Raw genomic sequence first — 27429 nt, 5'->3', positions numbered from 1 at the left:
GGTTGATAGTACTCATTTTCTTTTAATCCCCCATCTTTGATACCCATCCCATTTCCGGATCCAGAAATATTTTTAAGAGTGAACACACATATAGGGATTACAATCAATAAATGGATAATTGACCGAAGAAAATTCAGATTTCAGGGAGGGGACTTGACTATCCTGAATAGAGGCCACTGCCCATGCCCGAAATCCTGCCCAAACATATTCGGGCATAAACATAATGGTGTTTAGAGTTGTACCCATATCCAGCACTCACCTTGAATCCACGTAATATGTCTATTGCAAGTTAAAGATAATGTGATTCATATTATTTTGAGGAATTTATAGTTGAGTAAATCTTTTGTCATCCAAGTTGGAAGTGCAAACCATGTAATATCGATCATAGTGTTTTGCTTGTGAATTGGTTTGAATAGGAATATTTGCAGTAATCAGCTTGATTTCATGATAATGTTTCATGCGTACTTGGAAGCTGCGATAGTATTTTAATTTATTTATATGTTCTGATAAAGAATGGTACTTTGACAGACTCGAGCTTTTCATTATGTTCAATTTGGACTTTGGTGGTTGGCCCTTGGGGTTGCATCATCAATTGGTCTTGGTAAGGGCAGTTCTACTTTGTCACTATCAGATTTTTTACTGCTGCTATTATATTCAAGGTCATCGCACTATTTGTGTAATGGACGGGTTCGGATTCTACGATGTTTCCCTTGCATCGCCTTACATTCTGGGATTTGAGCTAGCTAGCTTTACCAACATTTATGCTGTGAAATGACTCTCAAATGAGAGGCATACTTGCCGGTGAGAAATCCATGAGGACTGAATCCATAGGGTGTGTAGGGGAAGACATCCTAGAACTCGGACATTAAAATTTGCTTTAGAAGTATTCCGTTCATTGTTTCCAAGCAAGTTTACCTCGGTAATGAAGCATTTCAGTTTGAATAGATGGTGATAATGGCTTCACTATACTAGCTGTCACACTACTTTGGTATTGCTATTGTGTTCTTTTTTCTTGTTTAAAACAGATTTCTTGTCTCAATAAGATCATCTTCACACATGGATTTTTTTCATGGGATTTTGAATCTATTCTATTTCTCTTAGGATCTGGTTTGCACACATTTGTGTTGTATTTGGGTCCACACATCGCCTTTTTTACTATGAAAGCTGTGCAATGTGGCCGTGTTGATTTAAAAACTGCTTTATACGTCAATTGACTGATCACCGGTCCTTCATGGCTGAATAAAAATTGCTCCTAATATGAACCTCCATTGTTCCCATCAGCACATGGTTCAAGAGTTCCACTCAGTAGCATATTGCCTCAGGTTCAGTTAGAGGCCATCTTTTGGGGTATTGGAACTGCACTAGGAGAGCTCCCTCCATACTTCATATATAGAGCAGGTAGCAAGGGCTTGTACACTTCCATTATTCCCAAATCCTTTTTGTTTCGAAATGGATTACGGTTTATAATCTTCGTTTTCCGACTTAATTGTTTTCGCAGCTTGGATACCAGGTAGCAAGTTGGATATCATGAATGATTTCGGTTCCTCTCCAATGGAAGATGCTAGTAACACGGCCAATCATCTGAAACAGATTAAGAATTGGCTACTTGAACTTCTTCATAATTTTAGTTCTTGCTTCGGTAATTCGAAACTTTTCCTTTTTCTTTTTTCTTCAATATTTATTTGTACTTGTGATTATAATTTTGATCAATACTATGAAAGAGTAGGTAATCATGATAATCTACTACTTACTGATTTGTGATAATGAATCTCTGAGCTATTTTGAAGTTCCAAACCCACTATTTGACCTTGCGGTATCATGGCAATTTGGTATTTCATTTTGGAAGTTCTTTCTTAGCAACACTACTGGGAAAGGCAATTATTAAAACTCACATCCAGTATGAAAAAGTCCTAAATTTCTCTCAAAATGCAAATAAAAATGAAATCTTGATGTTAATTTATGGTTGGTATTGCAGACAGTTTTATCATCTCAGTTTGCAACTGTCAGCTTCTCGACTTCATTGAAAACGAGTTCGTTAGAGTGCTCAGCTTCATTCCCGGACTAGCCACTGTCATGCCAAACCTTATAGGAGACTGCATACTATTAGGGACAAATACATGTCACCCTCTCCTACATTAAGGTAATGTATACACTGATTAATATGAAAGCTGATGAACATACATATGCAGGATGCCTCAGAAGCTTATCTAGTCTTTTTACAGGTGAACAAGTGGGATTTATCCGTTGCTTCGATTTGGAACACCGTAGTATGGCTGATGCTGCTAAACTTCTTCATGAAGATCGTAACAGCAACTGCTCAGAACTTTCTGAAGGAACAACAAGAGAAAGAGTTGGTAACTTTGTCGAGCAATTCCTCCGAATCGGATCCGTCAGGTTCTAAATCCATTTAGGCATTCGATATATAGTTTAATCGTAGTTCCGTTCCCCTTAATGTTGATCTTTTCATCATTCTTTGCTTCACCGTGAAGCAATGATTCAAGTGACTGAAAATTTTTAGAATCTGTCACGATTAATAGGTTTCCACGGCGTACACGTTCTCGTGTCTACTTTGTATAGAGAAACAATAAATGAAAATATTTAATAAATATAAAATTGTAATGAATATAACACGAAATCTTTAAAATACGTTATTATAATTAAGAAGATATATCTATTATCAGTTTGACATATAAAATTGATATAAAAATAGGCGTAATACTTTAGTCCCTATACTTTAATGAAACTCTCCCTTCGATCCTTTTAAATTTTTTTCATTAACGAAACATCAAATGTTTTTATTAGATAATGGTGAAATTTGTTGCATTATTTTCATCCGCCTCCCTTCTTCAGCACGCCTTTGGCCGTTGACGATTCTGATAAAATAATTTAAAGAATTTTTTAAATTTCCTAAAAAAATTATTATTTTTAAATAAGACTTATTTAAAAAAATAATTAAAAATAAAAAAGTACAAGGAGTTTTGTTTTTGAAAGGACCCAATTAAAATTTTAAAATAATTTAAAGGATTAAATATTTATTTTAAAAAATCCTATCTACCGTTTAGCCGTTTAGGTCGCCTCTCCCTTGTATTTCTAATGAAAACATCTGGTGGTTAGTCGAAGAAGAAAATCAATAACAATTTGATTGAATTTGTTAGAATAAAACAATAAAGGTGTGCTGATTGTTTAATTTTAATTTTAATTAAAAAAACTGTCTTTATTTAAGCCTACCAACAAAAAAACACAGCATTAACATGGAATGAAATGAAAGATGACAAATAGAGGGATGTTGAGATTTTTTTTTTACTACTATGTTAAGGGTCATATTCAGTTTCTTTAACAACCAAAATTGAATTAAAAGGTCGGTCCATCTTGGAATTATGTGAAAATTTTAATCATTAGAAATATTTTTATAGTTGAGCATATATATATATATATATATATATATATTAATTATATAAAATTTTGATCAATAGGAATATTATTTCTTAAGCACTTGATTAAACATATTTTAGAATTAGGAATATTATGATATTTAATACAATTAATATTATAAAAATGTATAAACGACGATTAATTAAACACTATCAAGTCGCGGACATGTCAAAAAAGACAACCAAACAAACGACGTTAATTCCAGTCCGTTAAAATGGACGGAGAATCCCATTCAGATCCCAATGAGAAACGCCATCGAATAAATTAATCTAATAATTCTAGACCAGCCTGGGCTGCTCGTGTTTACGATTACCTTTTCCAGCTAACCTTCCATTTTTTTCTGCTGCCTACATAAACAACCTGCTAAAATGATTTCATGGATTTAATTTCCAGATTACAGAGATCAAGCCCAACACACAGAGAGAAGAACTTTTGAACATGGGTGTTGATTTGGAGTCTATATCGGAGGCAACTTCAGGTGCTATAGGATCATTGTTAAGCACCACGCTTTTGTACCCTCTCGATACCTGCAAAACCAAGTATCAAGCCGAGGTTCAAGCCCATGGAAAACGAAAATACAGGTTATCCATTTCTCATCCTTGTTCTCTTTCTCTGTTTTACATGTTTTATTTTTATTTTATGGGTTTATTTTGTTTTGTTGTGATCACTGGTCATGATCCAGGAAATTCTGAATTTCGTTTCTTTTTTCCGTTAGTGGCTGAATTCATGAGTTGATTCTTTTTTTTTATATGTTTTCTTCGTTTTAAATCATTGATAGGTGAGGTTTAAAGGATGAAAGTCTTCTCTTTTATTGCTAATTTGCTATTGTGATAATGAATGAGTTAGAAATGGAAGACAAGAAGGTTTGAGTAGAAGAGTGATTAAAATTTTCTATTCGTAATATGGGTTTGGTTGCTTATTAATTTAAATTAGTTTAATCCTAGGATAATGAGATATGCATGTTGATTGAATTGGATTATATGATTTGATTTCATTATAAGAGTTGACTCTGGTCTAACTCTTTGGAGCTAGTCAGTGATGACTGAGAAAGGAAATAGTCGAGTAATGGAATAAAATTCACCGTATTAATAGACGATTTTGTAATCACTATACTTCGTATTAGTACAATTATCCGTCCAAAGTCGTCTAAGATCTTTGGGGAGGCTACTATAACATTTTAGCAGTGTTCTGGTTTTATAGATCGAGGTTACTCTAACTTGAGCTTCGGATACTGGACTTTTTCCCTTTTTCATAGGAATGAAAGTATTGTTCCTCTGCTTGATATCGATGAGTGTTCCTTGATATACTACTCAGCCCGCTGGCAGTGCTTGAAGTTCTTGGTTGAGCTTTTCAGTGTCTGATCTCGATTTCTTGTCTTACATAGGAATCTCTCCAATGTGTTGTGGGAAGCGGTATCAAACCGACAAGTTCTTTCCTTATACCAGGGCCTAGGAACAAAAACCTGCAGTCATTCATTGCACAATTTGTCTACTTCTATGGATATAGCTACTTCAAAAGACTGTACCTAGAAAAGAGCGGTTTCAAGTCGATTGGAACGAAATCAAATTTGATTCTTGCCGCTGCAGCTGGGGCTTGTACTGCTATTGTCACTCAGGTGAGACATCATTTGGCGAGTCTCTTAAGTTTCCGTTTTGAATATATATTCTATCCAAGTCGTACCCATCAAAGCGTAAGTTGTATCCATGATTGCGTTGTACGTTGAGATTGAATTTTATGATGTAAATATGGAATCTCTACTAGTATATGCAATTGGGAGACTACATTGTACCATCTGTTTTCAACTGTCTTGGCAGAATTCCATGCAGTCGAAAAATATGGAATCCTTTGCTTCCATGCGGTGTCTGCAAAGACAGGTTATATCAGAAAAGAAAGTAAAATTTTGCTCTTTTTGACTATTCCCATCGAAAATGTTGAAATGAATGGAAGATGAAACGTTCGATGCCATTGAACATTAGAATGCAATTATAGATCCTGAGTATGGTATTAGTTTAGCAAACCCAAGGGTAAGACTTATATCTGACAATGATGTTGTGCTGTTATGGTTTCGAGTATATTTCTTTATCATGTAGTACAATATTGCGTAATTTAATTTCGAAGTTTGATGTTGAATACCATTATCATTTTGCAGCCCTTGGATACAGCCGCCTCAAGGATGCAGACAAGTGCCTTTGGGAAATCGAAAGGGCTTTGGAAGACCCTCTCGGAAGGCACCTTGAGTGACGCATTCGATGGCCTTGGCATCTCTCTTTTGCTGACCTCCAACCCCGCAATTCAGGTTCTATACTGTTGCCTTGAACCTTAATCTTTAAATCTTTCTCGTTATCTTCTTTAAAACTAAGGCTAGAAGTACGTTAAAACTTCAGTATACAGTTTTCGATCAACTGAAACAACGACTACTTAAGCAAAAATCAAACAAAGCAGACCATGCTTCATCCCCTGTAGTTCTATCTGCCTTCACGGCTTTCTTGTTGGGCGCAATATCGAAGAGTATTGCAACTATTATAACTTATCCTGCAATCAGGTGCATAGCCAAACCCTCAAAAGCATTATAAAAACATGCTATGCTTTTGACTAGAGGGAAGTAATTATATGTATGCCAACTCAATGCAGGTGTAAGGTAATGATTCAAGCTGCAGATCCAGATGATGATGATGATGATGATGATAAAACTAAAAGATCCGCTCGAAATCCCGCAAAACATTGCCAGGAATTGTCATGCTATCTGGAGAAGCGAAGGTATGCTTGGGTTTTTCAAGGGATTAGATGCTCAGATCACAAAGACCGTATTAAGCTCGGCTTTGCTTCTGATGATCAAAGAGAAGATCACGGCTACCACCTGGGTTCTTATACTCGCTATCCGAAGGTCTCTACTGCTCACAAATGGTAGACTAAAAAGAGTGTGAAAAGATAAATATCAGTTACAATTTGGAGATAAAGTGAACAATGTGGCATCATTTGTAATTCTATATGTTAATCACTCAGGGTGTTTGGATCAAGGAATGTGAGATTCCCATAAGAGTTAAATCCACATTCTCATGTTTGGTTAGTCGGAAATCTCATTCCCGGTAATGTTTTATTACCAATAGTAGATTAAAATGCCCTTAATTTTTTTTTTCAAAAATATCATTCTTCTGTTATTGAATAATAAAAATTCTACGAAGGTAAATTACAAATTATCCTTAAACTATTTTAGATTTATAAAAAAAATCTATAATTAAATTTATATGAAGTTCAGGAGTTAAATAAAATTTACCCTTTCATTAAATCTTTTTATATTTTTAATTTTGTAAATATATATATATATATATATATATATATAAATTTTATGAATTTAATTTTTTTAAAGAAATATATAAATATTTTTTAACTTGTTAAAAAAAAATATATAATAAGGACAATTTGGTCAAATATACATTACAATAATATTTTATTCCTTTAACCAAACACGGTAATCTTACATTCATGCTAAACCAACCAAACACAAAATACAACATTTTTAGTAATCATATTCCCTGAAAATTTTTACATTCCTACTGGTAATCTTACATTCCGTGAACCAAACGCACATAGTATTAATTGTTGCTTCCATATAAGTTAGGTCAAATGCTGGAATGGAATGGGAAGAAACTCCCGGTATTTGTATAATAGACTCCGTCTTGTTTATGTTGGAATGATATTTGTGGGGAAATTATCTCATTCGTCCCCGAAGTTTTTAAACTCCTTAAAGGCTAATAATTTCTTAAGGAAATTATTATCTTTTCCAAAAAAAAACCATATGAACTAAATTGATGTAAAAATATATGGACGAAAATGATAAATTGGATCTACTACATAGACAAAAGTAATCCTTAAACTTAAATTTTATTTACAAGATTACCCTTTTAAGTAAAAAAACACGTGGCCTCGTTTTCTCTCTTATTGCCAATCGTTCAAGTTGTCATAATGTTATTTAAATTAGGCATTAGGAAACCTTGGACTTTTGATACAATAATCATAATTTACATAGTTAGGTTAAGCAAAAGTCCATGAGAAGAAACAAAATATCCTTAAAAGTATATTTGAGGAACCCTAAACCCTACAGCAGAAAAGATGAAGATGCCTTTATGTATGCGCGTGTGTGGTTTGTTTTCTTCAAAAGGCAAAGACCCCAGTTTTCGAAACACAAAGTAACAAAGGAGAAAACAGACCCAAGCGAGAGTCAAATGTAAGATCCTGAAAATGAGGTCCCTTAGGGGACAATAGTTGAGTTAGGTTAGTTTTTTTTTTCTTCAAAAAATAATTGTTTATCTGCTGGAAATCGAGTGTCATTGGCTGGAATAGTCTGGGTTTTGGACTGGTCGGTGTTAACATTCAAAAGCTCTAAACACACCCTCTCATTTGTCAATGCAAGCGAACTTGACCAATTTTTTTCTTCAAATTTTCACACACAAAAGCACCATTTGAAGATTTGGGTTGCTTTTCTATATATCATTTTCTACCATTTGAAGATTTGTTGTGAAAGGGAGAATGCTTTCACGGGTTTCATTGGGGTATTTTTTGCTGATATTGCTGAGTATTTCAGCTTTACTACAGCATGGGGCATTGGGAGGTAGATTTCTGACAGAGAAGATGAAGATGAAGAGAAAAAGTCCCAGAAAACTTGGGAGGAAAATCCAGACAGTAATGGGTCTGAAGCTGATGACTTTTTTGCAACCATTAACAGAGAAGTTCCCTCTAGTCCTGATCCACTGCACAACAGGTAGCTATATCTATCTATCTATCTATCTATACAATGAAAGCATCTGAAAATACATAAACATGAATATATTTGTATGTTTGAGAAGCTGTATATATACAAAAACTGGAGCCCTTTTTGTTTGTTTTTCTGTTATTGGACTTTATATATTCAGATTCTTAGTTGTTTTAGGATCAGTGTTGATTAATATGCAGTTGCAGAACTGCAAGAGTGATGTTATTGTTTAACCATTGTTTAAATCAATACAAAGATCAATGTTTCTCTCCCTTTCATTAGTTTCCTATCTTCATTGGCCATTGGTTCACACTTTTACAGCAAAAACAGGTTTGTAGTGACATTTGTTTTAGCGACGTTTCTTGTTACGGGGTTTTTAGCTTCTAATAAACACTTTAAAACACTGTTATAAGATTAAAAAAACGTCGTTAAACTTAACTTAATCCGTTGTTAGAAATATACTTCAGAACAACGACGAAATTTTCAACATCTTTTCAAGAAAAATAATATAGAAAGAAAACAATGATCCCTTAAGTTCCGTGGAAGATCTCCGACAATTATGAATTGCCCACCGTGGGACTCGATCCCATAATCACAAGATTAAGAGCCTTGCGCTCTACCAACGCTGGACGAACAATTCTTAAATTCCGAATAAACTAATCAATAAATAAACTTATAAATTAGTCAATAAATAAACTTATATATAAACGAACAAATGAGCTTAATCGTTTACACCCCTAGTTGAATTAAATTTGATATTATATTTGTATTATTTTTAATATTTCATCGTGTATAATTTTGAAATATTGTTTTACGCTTGTAAGTGCCTATTATACTAAGGATAAAGTACACAAGTAGTCTTTTGATTATAGGTAATATTTGTTGAGTTCCTTAATTATTAAAAGTTACAAAATAGTCCTTTGATTACGGGTAATGTTTTGTTGAGTCTCTCAACTATTAAAAGTTACAAATGGCTCCTTGACTATAGGAAGTTGCTTTGTTAAGTTCTTTAACTATTGAAAGTTACAAAATGGTCACCGGGGTATTTAGTATATTCCAAACTCATCATTTTCTATTAAAAAATTGCCAACAATTTGAGTTGAATGTTAACTTGTTGACTGAGATATGATAGTTTTTTTAGATTATGAAGATCAAATTTTATCATCTCAGTCAGTAGATTAACATCCAACTCATATTGTTGTCAATTTTTAATAGAAAATGACGAGTTTAGAACATAATAAATAATCGAGTGACCATTTGTAACTTTTAATAGTCGATGGACTCAAGAAAGCATCACCTTATAGTTGGGGGACCTTTATATACTTTATCCTAGACTTAAAATCATTCTCCTATAGTTGAATTTTGACTATTGCAGCTTCCTGGAAATATGCTTTGAAGAAAATTTGAGAAACACATTAAAAAATAAGATGATAGTAAAAAAAACAAGTACTAAAGACTCTTTCCTTTAATTATTAAAAAAATTCACCAGAGAAATATTCAAATATAATTAATAAACAAATTTTCAATTAAAAAAATATAACATTACATTGATTATGTATGTGACATTAAAAATGTTGAAGGGGAAGGGCCATTAAACCTGAGGACGGTTCGAGTCAGCCCGCGGTCCAACCGGAAAACTCGAGGTTCCTTCACCGTTACCCACCTTTGGTGATTTTATAGAAGACGCTCTATTAAAAAATGAAAGTGACATATTAAAAAGCCACGGGTCTGACTTAGCTCCCCGGTCTATCTTGTTGAGCCGATTAAAAAACTTCCTCTACTACTTTCATCATCTTCAGCGGCTCGATATCCTCGCCGTGAACTGCTTCCTTAGGCAAAACCAAGCTTGTTGCCGGTTCAACTTCTGAAATGTTAACTGGTTTCGAATTTCAGCCGGCAATCGCAAAGTGAATCGGTCTGTATTTTCACCCGGCTGACCAAAGAGTGACCGGTTGAGTGAGATCGCGGGACGAGGAGTTTACGCGTACGGGAAGATATTGATCCATGTGTACGGTTCCTATTTAAAGGTCGGTTCAAACCGATCGGTCCACCTCTGAAGCAAGTTGAGGTTCTACGTCACTGTTGACATTGTACTGTTTATTCTCCTTTCTTCTTCCGGTTCTGAGTCACTGCTGACGTTTTGAGCTTCGAGGTCTATCCGGCGCCGGTTTCGTTCAACTCAGTGGGCTGACTCACTACAGGTTCACCCGTTGAGCAGCGAGATTAGCCCTACAAACGGGACAGTAGTATGAGAAGCCAACCAAGCGTCGATACATTCGGGATGAAAAGCATGGTCGCATTTAGGCATTAAACGCAGTGTTTCGTCGTCTTCGAATTCATTCAAACACACAGCGCACTCGAGAGCTTCTTTGCCAATCTTATGAACCTTAACCTCGGAGTAAACCATGGTCGGGAAAGTCTCGATCACCGACGCGTCAAGTCCACGCGACCCGCGCCGCGAACGGGCGGCTCCGCCGTCGACGTGGTTGACGCTTCTTCCGTTGGTGTTGTCGGAGCAGTTTCGCATGTAAATTGACAAGAAAACGATAACGAACAAAGTGATAATCAAAACACCGAGGATTGCGGCCAAGGAAGGGCTCAAACGCGCGTAAGAGGGAGTTTCGCCGTTTCGAAGGGTGGGTTGGGCTGCGGAAGGAGGCAGAGAGTGGAGGAGAAAGAAAAGAAGGAAGACGATTCCTTGCTTGGCGGTGTTCGACATGGCGGTGAGACCAGGAAGTGAGAGGGAAATCGAGAAAGCTTTGGGTTTTTAAATCGAAGAAGAAAAGGAGCGGAAGGCGATTTAATATATTTTTAAGCTTTTTATGTATAAAAAATATGCTTAAAAGAAGGCATTTATATTAGGAGTTGGCCGTCGATGATTGATTTATTTATTTAAGATAGGAGTTAGGCCAAAAATTAAATCTATAGTTTAGTATATACGAGGCAAAGTGGACGATGACTAGGGTTTTTCCTATTTAAATTTCATTTTGTTTAATTCAACTTTAAAAATATTTTATACAAACTAAATTATTTCAGTAGTTAAATAAATTATTATTATTTTTAGAAGTTTCGGGTTTGAGTACCAACGACTGTAACATGGGTGATTGAGCGTTTATTGTCAAATGGTTGAGAGTATTTAAAACATATACTACTTTATAACTATCTTAACTTAATAAAAAAGTTTAAAAATATTATATTTATATAACATAAAAATTAATTGAAATTTTGAATATTCATTTATCTCAAATAATGAATATTCATTTATTTTTTAATAAATAAATAAATAAATTTTGATTTGATTCAAATATCATTTTGAAATACATGAATAATGTACAATATCTTTTATATTTATTTTGTATCTCAAATATTCATTTACTAAAAGTATTTAACAGCTGGGTACAATAAAACAAATTGTTTTACGTTTATTTATTTGTACAACCTAATGAGGATTATATAATCATTTATTTACTTATCAATTTGATTATATAATTCTCACTAGATCAAGTTCTAAACTAAAATATTTTTCTTGTTAATTGTATCATACATCCTCAAACAATGGTTCCCATTTTAAATTGGTTTTAAAATTTTTGAACATTTAATTTATCTCCTAAATACGCCTCTTATTCTAAATTAGACCTCAAACTTTTGAACATTCCAGATTCATCCATAAACCATGACCCTCGTTTTAAATTAATCCTCAGACTTTTGAACATTTAATTTCATCATAAACTATTGATATATGCTAATCACATCACATGTTAATAAAATCATTAAGTCAAGTTGTGTTATTATACGTTTGGGAGAAAAAAATAGATTGAACCATGGTTAGAATTCGTTACAAAACTGGATGAATATGAGGATGAAATTGGAATATTCAAAAGTTTTAAAATTGATTTAAAATAAGTTATAATTTAAGGATGAAATCATAATATTTAAAAATTTAAGGATTAAGTTAAAATGAAAGTCATAATTTAAGCATCACATGCAATTAACTCTATTTAAAAGAAAAGAGTTAATACAAAGTAGTATATATCTAATATTTTTAAGAATAGCATGCAATTAACTATTTTTTAAATACACATATAAATACAACGTAATATATATTCAAATATTTTTATAACTTTACGTATAATATTTATACATGATGAATGTAAACTTTGGAAAATAATATTTACGTATAAATTTATCATCAAACACGTTATATATGTCACATAATATGTTAGAGTGTCACATCAATGACAAACATTGATTGTTAGTTATCCGACAATTTTCATTCTAGAAGTGATCATTTTGACTCAAAACAAAACGTTAAGAGCTAAAGTACTTAAAAATTAGAGTCAATCTGACAATTTGATCAAACATTAAGAGTAAATTAGAGTCAATATTGAAGACCCTCAAATAGTGATGATTCCACCTACATAAGGGCAGAATAATCTACAATGTTCTAGAAGAGGCACAACATAGAAAATTTTATTCCATTTCTTTAAATCAAATGTGCACCAACTTAAGAAGTTCTAGAATATAAATATTTATATAAGAAAAATCTTATTTAAATAGTGTCTCAATCGTTTGATATAGGAAGTTTTAGTCTATAAATAGAAATCGTTCATATTATTTAATAGAATATAATATCTTTTTAAATTTAAATTTATCGAGTTACTCCTCCTTACCTTGCTTAAAGTTCTATTCCCAAAGAGATAAAAGACATCCTTCCCGCCTGTCCTAATATGAATACATCTAGCTCGCAAAGCTATACTCAAATCTACTCCTTTGATTATAACCTTTGCCAACTTTGTGAATTGTTAAATTTTGTGTCACCACAATCATAGTAGAGTCTATTATATTTCTTTCAGTATCTTGGAGCATGGCTTCACAATATATGTTACTTCCCTTAACGAAAACAGCTACAGATAATACACAATACCTAAAATCATGTTACACATAAGATATTAATATTTTTTAATAAATTATTTTTATTACCACATTATCAACATTTCATATACACACATAAATAAATAATCTTAAAATAATTTATTATAACCACATATCAAATAAGAATTTAATCATATATTTAAATAAATATTTAACTTTTTTTTTTAATATTTCTCACACATATTTCGAACTCGAACTCGAACTTAAAGAAAAATACCTTACAACTAAAATGAAAAATATAAAAAAGTTACTCAATCAAAAAATAAAAAAAATTAAAATTAAAATAAATATATTAAGACATAGGTAGAAAAAGAAAAAAATTCACGGAAAAAAATATATCCTACTATACTTGTGCATCTACTACTATTAAATAATAAGGATGCTCTTTATTTATAGACTAAGCACAAGTTTAGAATGATAATGTTGTTGTAATACAATAAATTATTATTCTAATTTGTAATGATAATGTGTAATATAATAAATAATAAAAATATATTTTAGAGATCGATAAAACTTATAATATTTAATAAGGGATATTACTCTAAATTTAACTGAAATTTATATACACCAAACTATATATATATATATATATATATATATATTACAATATTTCATTAGATGGCGAACTCAACATAGATTGAGGGGTTATAGCCTCCCAAGATTTGACAAAATCGTTAAGTCAAGCTATATCATTATACGTTTGAAAAAAAAATAAAATTTAGGTTAAACCATGGTTAAAATTAATTACAAAATTAGATGAATTTGAGGATGAAATTAGAATATTAATTTTTTTAGAAATTAATGTAAAATAAGAGTTATAATTTAATGATGAAATCATAATATTTAGAAGTTCAGGGACTAAGTTAAAATAAAAGTCATAATTTAAGAATCACGCGCAATTAACTCTTTTTTGGTATAACCATCGGTATTTGATCTATTGATCGACTAATCTGGATCGGGTACTACAGAGATAATGGTGACTCTCCCAACCCAACTTGCTACATTCACAATCATCAGGATTCGAAGCCCCTAATCTTGCTTAAGGGATCTAATACCTCATCCCACTAGACCAATCGATTATTAATACAATTAATTTTTTAAAATATAAATATAAATATAAAGCAATATATATCCAAATATTTTTTTCATTTGTTGAAAACCACCCACACACATATATTTATTACTCTGTCATAATACAAACAAAAGTTGCATTCAAATTTCATCATTTTATTTTAAAAATTAAAAATTATAATATATATTGTATGAAAATTATAATATATATTGTATGAAAATTATAAAAATGTATCTGCATGCCAACCCCTTCAACTAACAAAATAAAATAAATGATGAATATGCTAATTTTTTCCAAGTAAGTGAGTTCCATGAGACTTTAGTTGGGAATATTTCTCTAAATAAGTTTTTCCAATGAGTTTTTCAAATGTAAAAGTATTATTTCTTTTAATTTTTTTAGTTTAAATTAGTAATCATTTTTTAAACTTGAAATTTTTGATTGAAAATAGAGTGTTTGAGATTAATTTTACGTTTCAAATGGATTTTTGAATTGAAAATACTTCTAAAAAATTTCTTAAACAACCCTTTAATTGAGATTATTACCAAGGATAATAATCTTTTCCAGAATCATATACCCAAGTTTTGTTCAAAAACATTCCCATGAGGCGGTATTGAAACATTACCAACAATGTCATTTTTTACTTTCAATTCTCGGGAATCTCATTCCCCTCACTTCTTAGGTATTAGACAATTATCTCCCATTAGAACAAATAATACCCCTAAAAATATAATTATTTCAAAACAATCCTTCATTTTGTATATAATTACACGAATATAATTCTATTTTATTTTTTAATGATTTATGATTTTTTTTAAAATTTATTATAAAATAACATGATGCATATAAAATAAAAATATATCAAAAATTTTATTTTATTTTGATTATTTTTACATATGTGTTCGATTCAAATTTTTTTGTATATATTTTATTACATGTATCACTACAGCAAAAGTGGCTTATTGCGGCATTTTTTTATTTCTAGCGGCGTTTTTAAACGCCGCTAAAAACACATACGACGTTAAAAAAAACGTCGCTAAAAGTGCCGCTAAAAATAGCGCCGCTAAAGTTTGACGCGTTTTTCAACAAAAAACGCCGCAATAGGTTACAACATATAGCGGCGATTGTTCAACAAACGCCGCAAAAGGTATTGATATTTAGCGGCGTTTATCATTAAAACGCCGCAATAGGTTTTGATATTTAACGGCATTTGGCAGACAAACGCCGCAATAGTCGTTGATGTTTAGCGGCGTTTTCTTCCAAAACGCCGCAGTAAATTTTTATTTTTACCGGCGTTTTCCTAAAAACGCCGCAGAATATGTATTGAGATTTTGCGGCGTTTTTATCAAAAACGCCGCTAAATGTATGGTATATTGCAGCATTTTGTTACAAATGCCGCTAAATAACACAGAATTTAACAATTCTAAAAATTATACTTAATACCCCAAATCTGTTTTTCAACCTGTTCCATTATCTAACAAACAAAACAGCAATAACATCAAATCCAATATAATAAATAAAAGTTTTCATTAACGTAATATAGGTTAAGTTAAACACGGTTCAGTAACATTAACATAATGCTCATAACATAAATGAGGCTACGATGGTGGATTCTGAGGTTGCGTTTTTTGTATCATCAGCATCATATCATTGAGTCGTTTTTCAAATTCTTTACATCTCTGCTGATACATTACTTCTCTATGTTCTGCCGCTGCCTCTCTCTGTGCTGCCGCTGCTTCTCTCTCTGCTTTCGCTGCTGCTCTAGCTGCTTCCGCTGCTGCTCTCTCTGTTTCCCTTGCTTCATTTTCCGCTTTCAAGTTAGCCATTTGTTGATCCATCTCAGCCAACTTTTCTTTTAAACGACCAACTTCTAATTGGGAAGATCGAGACTGTGATGACATGTACTGTGATGAACTGGATCCAAAATATTTGGTGGGAGTAACGAATGATCCTTGACAGCGCACCCGACCATATCTTTCAGGACCCAAAACGTCATTAATAGCTTGGTTTTCAATGTCATCATCATTAACAATACCTTGACTCGAAGCAGTAGCATGATACTCTGCCCTTTTCTGCCTCAATTTTTCCTAATAATAAAGTGAATAATTAATTAAAATAAAAAATGTCATGGTACAAATATAAATAAAGTCAGGTAAATTTAAAACATCTACCCAATAAACGTACCATAATTTCTGCAGCGTCAGCAGTCATAGGAGTGCCATCCTTCTTCGTATGTGTCATGTCGAAGAGTTGGATTCGACCAACTTTAGAACCGGATGTATTTTCCTACAATGTACCATAATGTAATTACTATGAGTTAGTATGTACATGGAATACAAAAAAACTATTTCAATAATCTATATACCTCCTCATGAGCTATACAAGCAAAGCTCTTCGATCCAGCCGTGTGCGTAAACTTTTGTTGTTGCCTACTAGCAACACCAACATGCTCTCGGTCCTACAATGTCAAACAACCACTTATAATGATGATTTAAATTTTGTTACAAGTATTTATGAAAAATACATCATACCTGTCCTTTTTGAGAACTCCAAAATCTGACTGCATCTTCCCATTGGTACCTGAGCATTCCTGGTGGGACTGTTTGCAACTTCTCTTCAAGGCTGAGATCATTCTTGAAGTATTTCTTCTTTAAGGAGCTCTTGTGATCCCTCCATCTCTTCCCTAACGCTTGCTTCACATAATCGTCAGAGAGCTCTAAAACAAATTTCTCCTATACAGCAAATAAGTGTGCACCGTAAGTATAAATTAGTATTGAATTTATATAGAGTATCTATTATAATGACATTATTACCTTAACAAAATCCAACGCTTGATTTTTATTACTATTAGGCATTTTGCGCCATGACTCATAATTGATCGGTAACAGATTCGCATTACGTCCAACTATGCCTAAGTAACCTGCTAGAAGACGTGATTCTGGGCCAATAGGTTGACCGGCATCGTTTCTTGAAACTTTGACACGATGCCCAGGAGGAAGTTGGTATAATTCCTTTAAAGTGTACGTCCTCGAGTCTTGCGCGTTCCAGCATTTTCAACTATATAAGAAATTATTAAATGTCAGTTTTGAAAATGAACAAAGTAGTAAATAAAGTTTCGAAGATTACCTTGAATTTCTACTTCTTCAACAGTTTCAGGAACTTCGGAAGACTCAGGTGCATTCGTTTCCTCGTTATTTCTTTCTACATGGTCTTCAGAAGCTCGAACAACCCGCAAATCAGATATTTTTCTCCTCGGCATTATATCTGTAATAAACAAACATGAGTAATAAAAAACGATTTAATTAATGAATACATTGAAAGACAACATATTAAGGGTTATAACATTATAAATAAATAAATGAAGATATAAAATCGTACAACAGTCTTATGTAATGTCAGTTGTCATAAATATCTTCATCAACGTCCTCCCGAACCCATTGAAATTGTGTTGTATTATTGATAGTTTCATCTAAGTTTTGTGGTAGTAGAGGTAAACACTCTGATCTTGTTTCAATGTCATCTCTACTTCCATCCCCGATGTCTATCAAGTCTCTGGGAGTATTTCGAAGCACAACATACCAACCGTCATCCATTGGATCGTGACAATAAAATACTTGTTTCACTTGAGAGGAAAATACATATGGTTCATCCATCAAACGTTGACCCGTGTGAATTAATCGAGAGAAATTCACCATTGAAAACCCGAATTTATCTCTTTTTATACATCTGTTTACATCAACCCAGTCACACCGAAACGACACAACCTTTCGTTTTCCATAATAATCTAACTCAATAATGTCCGTAAGATTTCCATAATAATCGACCTCTCCATCCTGCGAATTATTGTCCCTTACAGTAGCATAACTTGTAGTTGATGAAGTAACTACGACTCCACAATTTTGTGTCCTCCTTAATCTTTCACGAGATTTCGTGTGAAACCTGAACCCATTAATGAGGAAGGCATTATATCTTTTAACTATTCTATTCGGACCTTGAGAAATCCATTTAACTTCTTCACTAACTTCTCTCCCACTCCAAACCTATTACACATGAATGGTGAATTAATTTGCATTGATGTCGATATAAAAAGCAAGACATATTATTTATAAGTGTTCCGTAAGATTTATTTGCTTACCGTCTGGCCTAACCATTCATGAAAAGTTTCTGTGAATAACTTATGTAGCTCTCGCTGATTTAATCTTCGGGAGCGTGCTCGAGATCTCAATACTTCTTTAAACTCACTATAAAGAATATTATGTCGTTAAAAATTGATAAATATAAAAGATAAAGAGATTTCATTAGCATTGGGTCCGAAAGACTTACGTGCGAAAGTGATCTATTGAATCGTGATGGAAAAGAACATATCGGTGTGCTTGTACCCAAGACGTGTCATCTAAATGTGCAATTTCAACTTTCCCTAATGGTTGACCATAACTTCCAAACAAATAATGTTGAGTTAAGTCATCAGTACCTAACTCATCATTTCGATTTGGTCTATTCCATCTTGTTTCAACATGTTCCAAATATCTAGAGCAAAATGTCATACATTCCTCTGCCAAATACCCTTCAGCAATTGATCCTTCCGGATAACGCTTATTACGACAATAAGACTTCAACTTGCCCAAGAACCTATACAGAAAACAACATACTACGTAAATACATTTTATTCAAATGTATAATCAGTAGTAATTTGAAACGTGTAATTCAATTAACACCTCTCTATAGGGTACATCCATCGATAGAAAACGGGACCACCAACTCTTGCTTCGTGAGGAAGATGAATTAATAGATGCACCATAATTGTGAAGAATGAAGGCGGAAATATCTTCTCCAAGTTGCATAAAGTCAAGGCAACTCGATCTTGTAGTTTATCAAGTTCTTCAACCATTAGAACTTTCCCACATATGGCTTTCATTATATTAGAAAGTTCAATGATACAAGACGTCACCTTACTCGACATGCAACCGCGAACAGCTACTGGTAGTAAATCTTGCATTAATATGTGATAATCATGAGACTTTAAACCATAAAGTCTTCGATCTTTAACACTAACACATCGAGAAATGTTTGATGCATACCCATCTGGGACCTTTATATCATTCAACACCGTGCAAAACACTTCTTTTCTTTCTTCGAAAGAGAAAAAATAGAAGGCGGCAAGAAATTTCTTCCATTCGGACGTAATTGCGGATGAAGATCATGTCGAATTCCCATGTCCACTAAGTCAAGTCGACTCTTAAGATTATCTTTAGATTTTCTGCCATCATTCAGAATGGTCCCGATAATATTCTCACAGACATTCTTCTCAATATGCATTACATCAAGATTATGTCTCAAAATCTGCTTTTTCCAATAAGGCAACTCGAAGAATATACTCCTCTTTTTCCACAAGTCTACCTCATTTGGATCATCCTCTTCATCATACTCATCATCAGTTTGTTCGTCAACTTCAAGCTCTTCATTGACCTGTTTTGCCTTTTTCTTTGATCGTGTACTAGTTGGTTGATTCATCTTTCCATAAGTAAAATTGATATTTTTCAACATTCTGAAATTTCAGAGCCGGTTGTTTGGTCAGGAGCATTTCGAAACTCTTCATCACCATCAAACATATTCTTTTGACATCTAAATCTATGATTATCAGGTAACCACCGACGATGTCCCATATAAGAGAACTTTTTTCCATTAACCAACCACTTCGAACATGTTTGTGCAGCACAACAAGGACAAGCATACCGACCTTTGGTACTCCAACCAGATAAATTTGCATACGCAGGAAAATCATTAATTGTCCATAATAAAGTAGCGCATAAATTAAACAACATCGTACGTTTCGACCCCTTCCCATAACTGTTTCAACTCTGCAATTAGCGGCTGCATGTAAATATCAATATCATTTCCGGGGCCTTTCTCGCCGGGGATTATCATGGATAAGATGAAAGATGATTGTTTCATGCAAATCCAGGGAGGCAAATTGTATGGAACAAGTACAACAGGCCAAGTACTATACGAAGTACTCATGAGTTTGAAATGATTAAACCCATCAGTTGCAAGACCGAGCCTGACATTTCGAGGATCTCTCGCAAAACTTGGATACTTGTTGTCAAATGACTTCCAAGCTAAAGAATCTGCAGGATGCCGTAATAATCCATCATCGGTTCTGCCATCATGATGCCACCTCATAGACTCAGCAATCTTGGAGGACATAAACAATCTTTGTAGCCTAGGTATGAGAGGAAAATATCGCAGAATCTTGATCGGTTTCTTTCTTGATCGTGCTTGAGCTTCATCCTCAGTAACATTTTCTGCCTCTCTAGTAATCCATCGAGATTTTCCGCATACATGACAAGACTCCTGATTTTTTCGATCACCCCAATATAACATACAATCATTCGGACAACTATGAATTTTGTCATATCCAAGACCCAAATCTTTGATCATTTTCTTCATATCTTTGCATGATTGAGGGATTTTTGCAAAAGGAAACACTTCTCCTAGTAACTCCAACAATTGCGTAAAGGAGTTACCAGTCCACCCTCCCAAGCATTTTAAGTGGAAAAGACGAATGCAGAAAGAAAGCTTTGAAAACTTTGATCCCTCATAAAGTTGTTCATTCATTTCATTCAGCAACTTGTAAAACTTTGCCGCTTCTCCATTTGGCTCTTCATCACATCCACTTCTTCCAATCTCAGTGAAATCATTAACATCATCCTGACAATAATTTTCTGTATCATACGACTGATGATTGTGTATATTAAATGCATCTCATAACATCCCTTCCATGTCATCTTCTCTAAAAGTTGGATGGGGAGAAGGAGCACGATAAGTCGAGTAACTCGTGGAAGCAGATCTATCTGATACAATCTCTCCATGAAAGATCCATTTTCTATACCCCGAACAAATCCAAAAATTACTAGATGCTCGTACACAACTTCACGAATGTGCCAATTAATGTTCACACAATTCTTACAAGGGCAAAGAATCATATTTTCTTGGCTTGCATTCAGAAAAGCTAAATTTAGAAAGTTTTCGACTCCATTTCGATATTCGACGCTTACCCTTGAGAAATCCATCCAACTCTTATCCATTTTGTATTTCTGGAGTTTCAATTTCAAATGTTAATTGCTAATAATATAGATAAAATTAGAACCTAAACAGAAGCATTAAATTATCATATTTAGTGCATAATAATATTTGCATAGTATAAAACTAATCACTCGTAAATTATACAACTTTTAAATTGAACTAAATGTATGGGAGCAAATGTATCTCAGTTAATTTATAAAAATTATAACGAGAATTATATACAACTGCATACTATAGAACTAAATATTTACACACATCATGCATTTACATCTTCACTTACGAAATGAACTTAGAACTAATGTTATTGTCTCTAATTTGTAGTATATATCCTGTGGAATGGAAAAAAATTAAACACCATGTTATATTAGCTATTCAACTTAAATCAATGGGTTTTTTTGTTTAAACTTGAAACCAAAGTTCTTATTAGATTTGAAAACCTTGATCCCTCATAAAGTTGTTCATTCATTTCATTCAGCAACTTGTAAAATTTTGCCGCTTCTCCATTTGGCTCTTCAGTACTTCCAATTTAATTCAAATTCAAATGTTAATTGCTAATATTATAGATAAATTTAGAACCTAAACAGAAGCATTACATTTAATTTCACATCATAATAAATTGACACTAGAGGAATATTGTAATTTCTGGTTTATGTTAGACTTAAATCTTAAACTTATTTAGCATCTTTTTCTGACTCGACAACTTTTCAATATTTCAATTTAAAGTAATTTATAACATGAAGAATTCAATTTAAAATTCACATAATGAACCCCCAAATCTCTCCCACACATACACTCAAGCATCTCCTCCATCAAAGCCCTATATTCATGCAAGAAACAATATGTAAAATAAAGTATCCTATACTAATTTAGATTGATCACTTGATTGATTCATTATTGTCTTGTTTGACATAATAATAAGGAAAATGCCTAAGAGTTAGCAAGTAATTTGCAAATGATGAGAGGTATTGCGAGGAATTCAATGGATGCTACAGTCGTTTTGTCTTTATCTCCCAATGTCTCCTCTACTAAAATCAAAGCAATTCCCAAACAACATTTCTAGGAAAAATTAAACTTTAACGTACTTCTATTGATGATCAAATCATAAACTAACATTGAACATAGGTTTGTATAAGTGTCTTAAGTACTACCAAGGTATCAATGTAATCAAGAAAATATAAACTTCCATGACAAGAGAAATATTGATAAACTTCCATGACAAATATTATATGCACTCATAATTACAATGAAATTTATAGCGAGGAACCTGAAGTGATCTTTGAACAGGGGCAGCACGACGGTACAAAGGCAGTAGACTTGGGTGTTTGTTGACTGTTCCTGAGAAGACAGAAGGATGCGTTGCAACTTCTCAAGTAAGATAGCACATCCTTTATCCTTAACAATATCATTGTTCTTAATACCAAAAGATTTTTAATAATGCAAATATCTGACAATACATATAGTTGGCATAGTTAAGACACCAACTACAATGAAAAACCTCCCTGCTAAGTGGTAGATGCTTCACAAGTTCAAGTCAACAAAACTAGAAACAATCTTTTATGAAAGAAACTAGAAGTCTAGCATTTATGGAAAGTTGAATCAATAAAGATAACATTACTACTATACATTCAAAGAAAAAATAGTTGCAGTGTTTGTTGACTGGAGAATAAACATTAGACAAGCACAAACATAGACATGGAAAACAAGCAGAAACATTAAACTCCAAATCCATTAACAAAAATATCATGGACTAACCTAATGGTGGAATGTTGAAAAACTTGGTGGGTAAAATATTCCCATATGCTGCAGTAATGCAAAGTTCAGGCTACAAAGCACTTAAACTGGACAAGAAGATCTCCTATATAAATTAGGAAGAAATATTTTTTATAAGCAGGTTAGAAAAGTTAATGGCTTTTATATAGTACCACATTACACAAAGTAGAAATACTTCTACCTTATTTTCGTTGCTTCAAAAGTGTATAAATACAAACTGAAGCATACCAAACCAATGAATAACTAATCAAGACACACGCTTTTATCAACCCAACCGCAAGTTAAAAAGGTAAAAAGAAATAGATAATTACATAAATGTTAACAAAAATAGAACATATGAACGGACCATTATGGAGACTAGACTTTTATACTGATTTGAATTAACACAAACATTACATTCCACTCAACAATTCAATAAGAGCTTTTAAAAGTATTGAGATTGAAAAGTAATTAGATCATATACAAACACGATATAGGCTCTCACTGTCTAGGCTCCAGATTCTCACCCCCACCCCTCTTTTCCTTCTTCCGTACAAAGATTTCTAGTTAACAAGATTTCTCAATTTCTAACTGAGATTGCTAAATAAATTCTAAAGACTCTTACTGAATAAATTTGATTTTTTTTGTATTTGAGTGACATATCGAGTCTTAATTTAGAGAAAGTATTTGATATACATATTGTGTAACAAATAATTTATATAATATGTCTATTTTAATGCTAAACACTACAATATAAAACTTTAAATTCTAAAACCTAAAATTTAAACCTTAAACCCTAAAATCATAAACTCTAAATTTTAAGTAGAATACTTGACACTAAAACATATAACATTGTGCAAACTACAATTTATACAATATAACACTTAAGTCCTATACTTATCTACCACATTACTCCATACTCCTAAGGTACATGTCACTTACCAAGCTTTTATCCAAGTTTCAGATATTTGGTTAGAATTTGGTTAGAATTTGGTACGAGTAAAAAAAAGTCCTTTGTGAGTCCCATGAATCTTTTTTACTATTAAGATGTGAGTCAGGTATTTCGATTCATGAACTCTGTAATTAATATAGATCACATATAATACAATAATAATAATAATTACTTTTTAAAATTGATTTGAACAAATGTATATGAGCTTCACTTCAGTTGCTCGGACTATCAAATGTCACTGAAATTATGACATGATTACACAGAAGTCTCAAAATCTCTATAAAGTAAAAATTACTAAAACATCAGAATTTATATAAATAGATGGTAATGACAAAGTAACATACACGAACGGTCTAAGTCTAGCTGAATTCACAGGAAAAATCTGAAGTCTAAAACTGGGTTGGCTGATATTCAAGTGATACCACCTTTGTTCACATGAAACATTTGAAGCATCCCTCTGGGGTTTGGAATTAGAAAATTCTTATGCTTGGAAGGTCAGGCAATGAATGGAAGGTAAGAGCAATTGGGGTGACCAACATGGAAATGGAAGGTAAGAGCAATTTAGGTGACCAAAAAGAAGAGCAATATCAGTCGTACGAACTTAGCCTACTCATGACGAGTTAAGAAAGATGTATTGCATATTGTTTTCATCAAAAAGATCAATTCATGGTGATGATGCCCCAGAAAGGAAATGGAAGTAACTTGATTTTTTTTTCTTCATTGCTTTTGGTAGCCGGTAAGAAGCATAGAACTAATGACGATAGGATAAAGAAATAATTAGAAGGATTAGTTAAAGTAAAACTAATATTTTCCTACCAAACGAGGGGGTAATTGTTTCTCGTATATTTGAAAGATAATAACTCTTACATCCATGCTTGAATATGTTATGAATTCTGCATCAATGACTCAACAAGCATGGAAATGCCGTACAATTGAGCAAGCTGGCTTGAGGAGAGCTGTCCATACAATATGTTTTGAACGAGGGCAAGAATAATTTTTTTTTGAACAAATGCAGGTATTCAATCTCCAACTACAAAACTCAATTGTCATAAAATTTGAAACAAATAAAAATCAATCAACCCTTAATTCGGTCGATCGATGGTTCAAGGTTGACTAACCGTTTCGATTCTGAGGCTGCGTTGGTGGAGAAACTTTTGGTAGGACGCAAATTGGAGAAGGGTTGTCAAGGACGCAAGGTCAACGACAACGTGAGGCTGCGCTGGTGGTGGTTGCACTGGTGGAGAAGTTTGCGCTGGTAGAGAATGTTATGAACGATATTCAGTAAATGGGTACGAAAATTAGGGATTTGGAATGGGTATTAAATTGTTTAACTATTGCGGCGTTTGTTTATACAAACGCCGCTACTGTATCATGTAATGGCTGCGCTTTTAACATAAACGTCGCGTTTGTACATGTCAATACTGGCGTTTTTATACAAATGCCACTATATATCAGAATATTGCGGCGTTTTTAATAAAAACGCCGCAAATGAACTATTTTATTGTGGCGTTTGTGGTATAAACGCCGCTAATTTGCCACCCTATTGCGGCATTTTTGTAAAAACGCCGCTATATGTCAACTCTATTGCAGCGTTTTTACTAAAAACGCCGCTAAAGTATCAATTTATGGCGCTACGATTGGAAACGCTGTTATATGTTTAACTTTTGTGACGTTTCTTCTCCAAACGCCGCTAAAAACGCCGCTACATATCAGTTTTGCTGTAGTGTATTATTTATGATTGATTTTCGTAACATGTTTCTATATTATATTTTTTAACATTTTCTATTAACTTTGTCACGTAATTTGATATGATATTTTGTTTTCCAATTCATACATGTAGCATAAATAAAAAAAGTGTATCAATTAACACATACTTACACCGGTGTAAGTATATACATTTCCCAACCTAAAAATAAACATATACTTACACCGCTGTAAATACATTTACATCTCCCAACCTAAAAATAAACACATACTTACACCGGTGTAAGTATGTGCATCTCCCAATATTTTAGAACCTCAAATTAAACACATAATTACATAGATGTAAATATGTTTTAAACAAATAAAAAATTAAATATATTAAAAATATATTAAGTTATTTGTGTACAAATTTTATTAAAATATAAAAATTAGAAATGGTTAAAAATATGTTTTCTACGAACTTTCATTTCTTAGAAAAGAAAATATATCTTAAGGATAATTTGATAAAACATATATTTTTCTTATCTTATATTACTTCGTCCAAACATTGTAATTTTATAATACAATAATATACTAAGTAACGTAACATTCTAGTAATCTTATTTTAAATTATAATCTTATATTCCGAGAACCAAACTACCCCTAAATGGTACGATGTCATTTACCTTGGAACAAATGCACGAATCTTGACCTTCACCCCTTTCATCTTAGGGAAGATAGTGGATCTCTCTCTTGTTGACTTTCTCATCAATAAATGTGACTTTGAATACATTTTTTTCTATCTAAGAATTTGTGGGGGGCAACACAAAGTGGAATAAAAAAAGGGTTGAAATATTGAGCTGGTCACCCAAGCAATTTTGACTGGAAAAAAGTATACGGCGTTGAATGCTAAAAGAGGTGATATTTGGACATACGATACAATTTTATCCTTAATAATATTTATTAATATTTTATTTTTTTTATAAAATATAAATATTAATATGAAAAATAATACATCTGAATTTATCACTTAACAGATAACCATTGCAAATAGGAAGGCCCGTCATATTGGGTTTTAAACTTTTGATTATAGGGACTAGGCCCAGTTGGGTCAACCGGCCGTCTTAGCAACCAAAAACGATTTCTCGCAATGCAATATGGTACTGGAGGTCACGGTTTGAGTTCATCTGTTTTATGGACCGGATGATGCTTACGAAGTTTAGTCGATAATGTTTTAGATAATTTTTTCTAATAATTTACGGTGATTGTGAAATAGTATCTATTTAAAATCTATAATAATTATTGATAATACAATTCTCACAGATACAGTTGTTCAAATCTAAAGATTTTTATAGAAAATAATATTTTCTTTTATTACCGAGGCTGTTTAATAAGTAAAAAAAAGTCAACTACATTAGCATAGAGATGGATATGGGTAAGGTCAGGTGGGGTTTTCGGTCCACCCGATCCACACCATAAAATTATGCATCCTCCATCCGATCAGACCCGACCTCAAACTTGACCCATCGATCTGAAATAATACGTTTACTAAAAAAATATTATTTGTATTCAATAATATTAAGAATTTAATTGAAATATATATAGATGAGTATTATTATAATTATTCTTAAATATATAAGTTAAAATTATAATTTTTTAGGGTTTGATATTTTCACCCTAAACTCAAACTTAACACGACTGAAACATAACCTCTAAAAAAAAACCCACCCGAACCCAATTTTTTTTGAAAAGAATCTGACTCGATTGGGTCTAGTCAGG

General features: G+C 32.8%; 3 pseudogenes; 2 read left to right on the top strand and 1 right to left on the bottom strand.

Annotated features, from left to right (window-relative positions):
- Positions 1-528: 528 nt before the first annotated feature.
- On the top strand, positions 529-1885 carry LOC120164927 (annotated as a pseudogene).
- Positions 1886-3770: 1885 nt separating this feature from the next.
- LOC120164935 lies at positions 3771-6466 on the top strand (annotated as a pseudogene).
- A 3307-nt stretch (positions 6467-9773) lies between these two features.
- LOC120164900 lies at positions 9774-10970 on the bottom strand (annotated as a pseudogene).
- Positions 10971-27429: the final 16459 nt, after the last annotated feature.

This window comes from Hibiscus syriacus, unplaced genomic scaffold (genome assembly GCF_006381635.1).
Source record: "Hibiscus syriacus cultivar Baekdansim isolate YM2019G1 unplaced genomic scaffold, ASM638163v2 tig00111558_pilon, whole genome shotgun sequence".
Taxonomy (NCBI): Eukaryota; Viridiplantae; Streptophyta; class Magnoliopsida; order Malvales; family Malvaceae; genus Hibiscus; species Hibiscus syriacus.
Note: the sequence above shows the minus strand (reverse complement) of the source record. Positions and strands in the feature narration are given on the sequence as shown.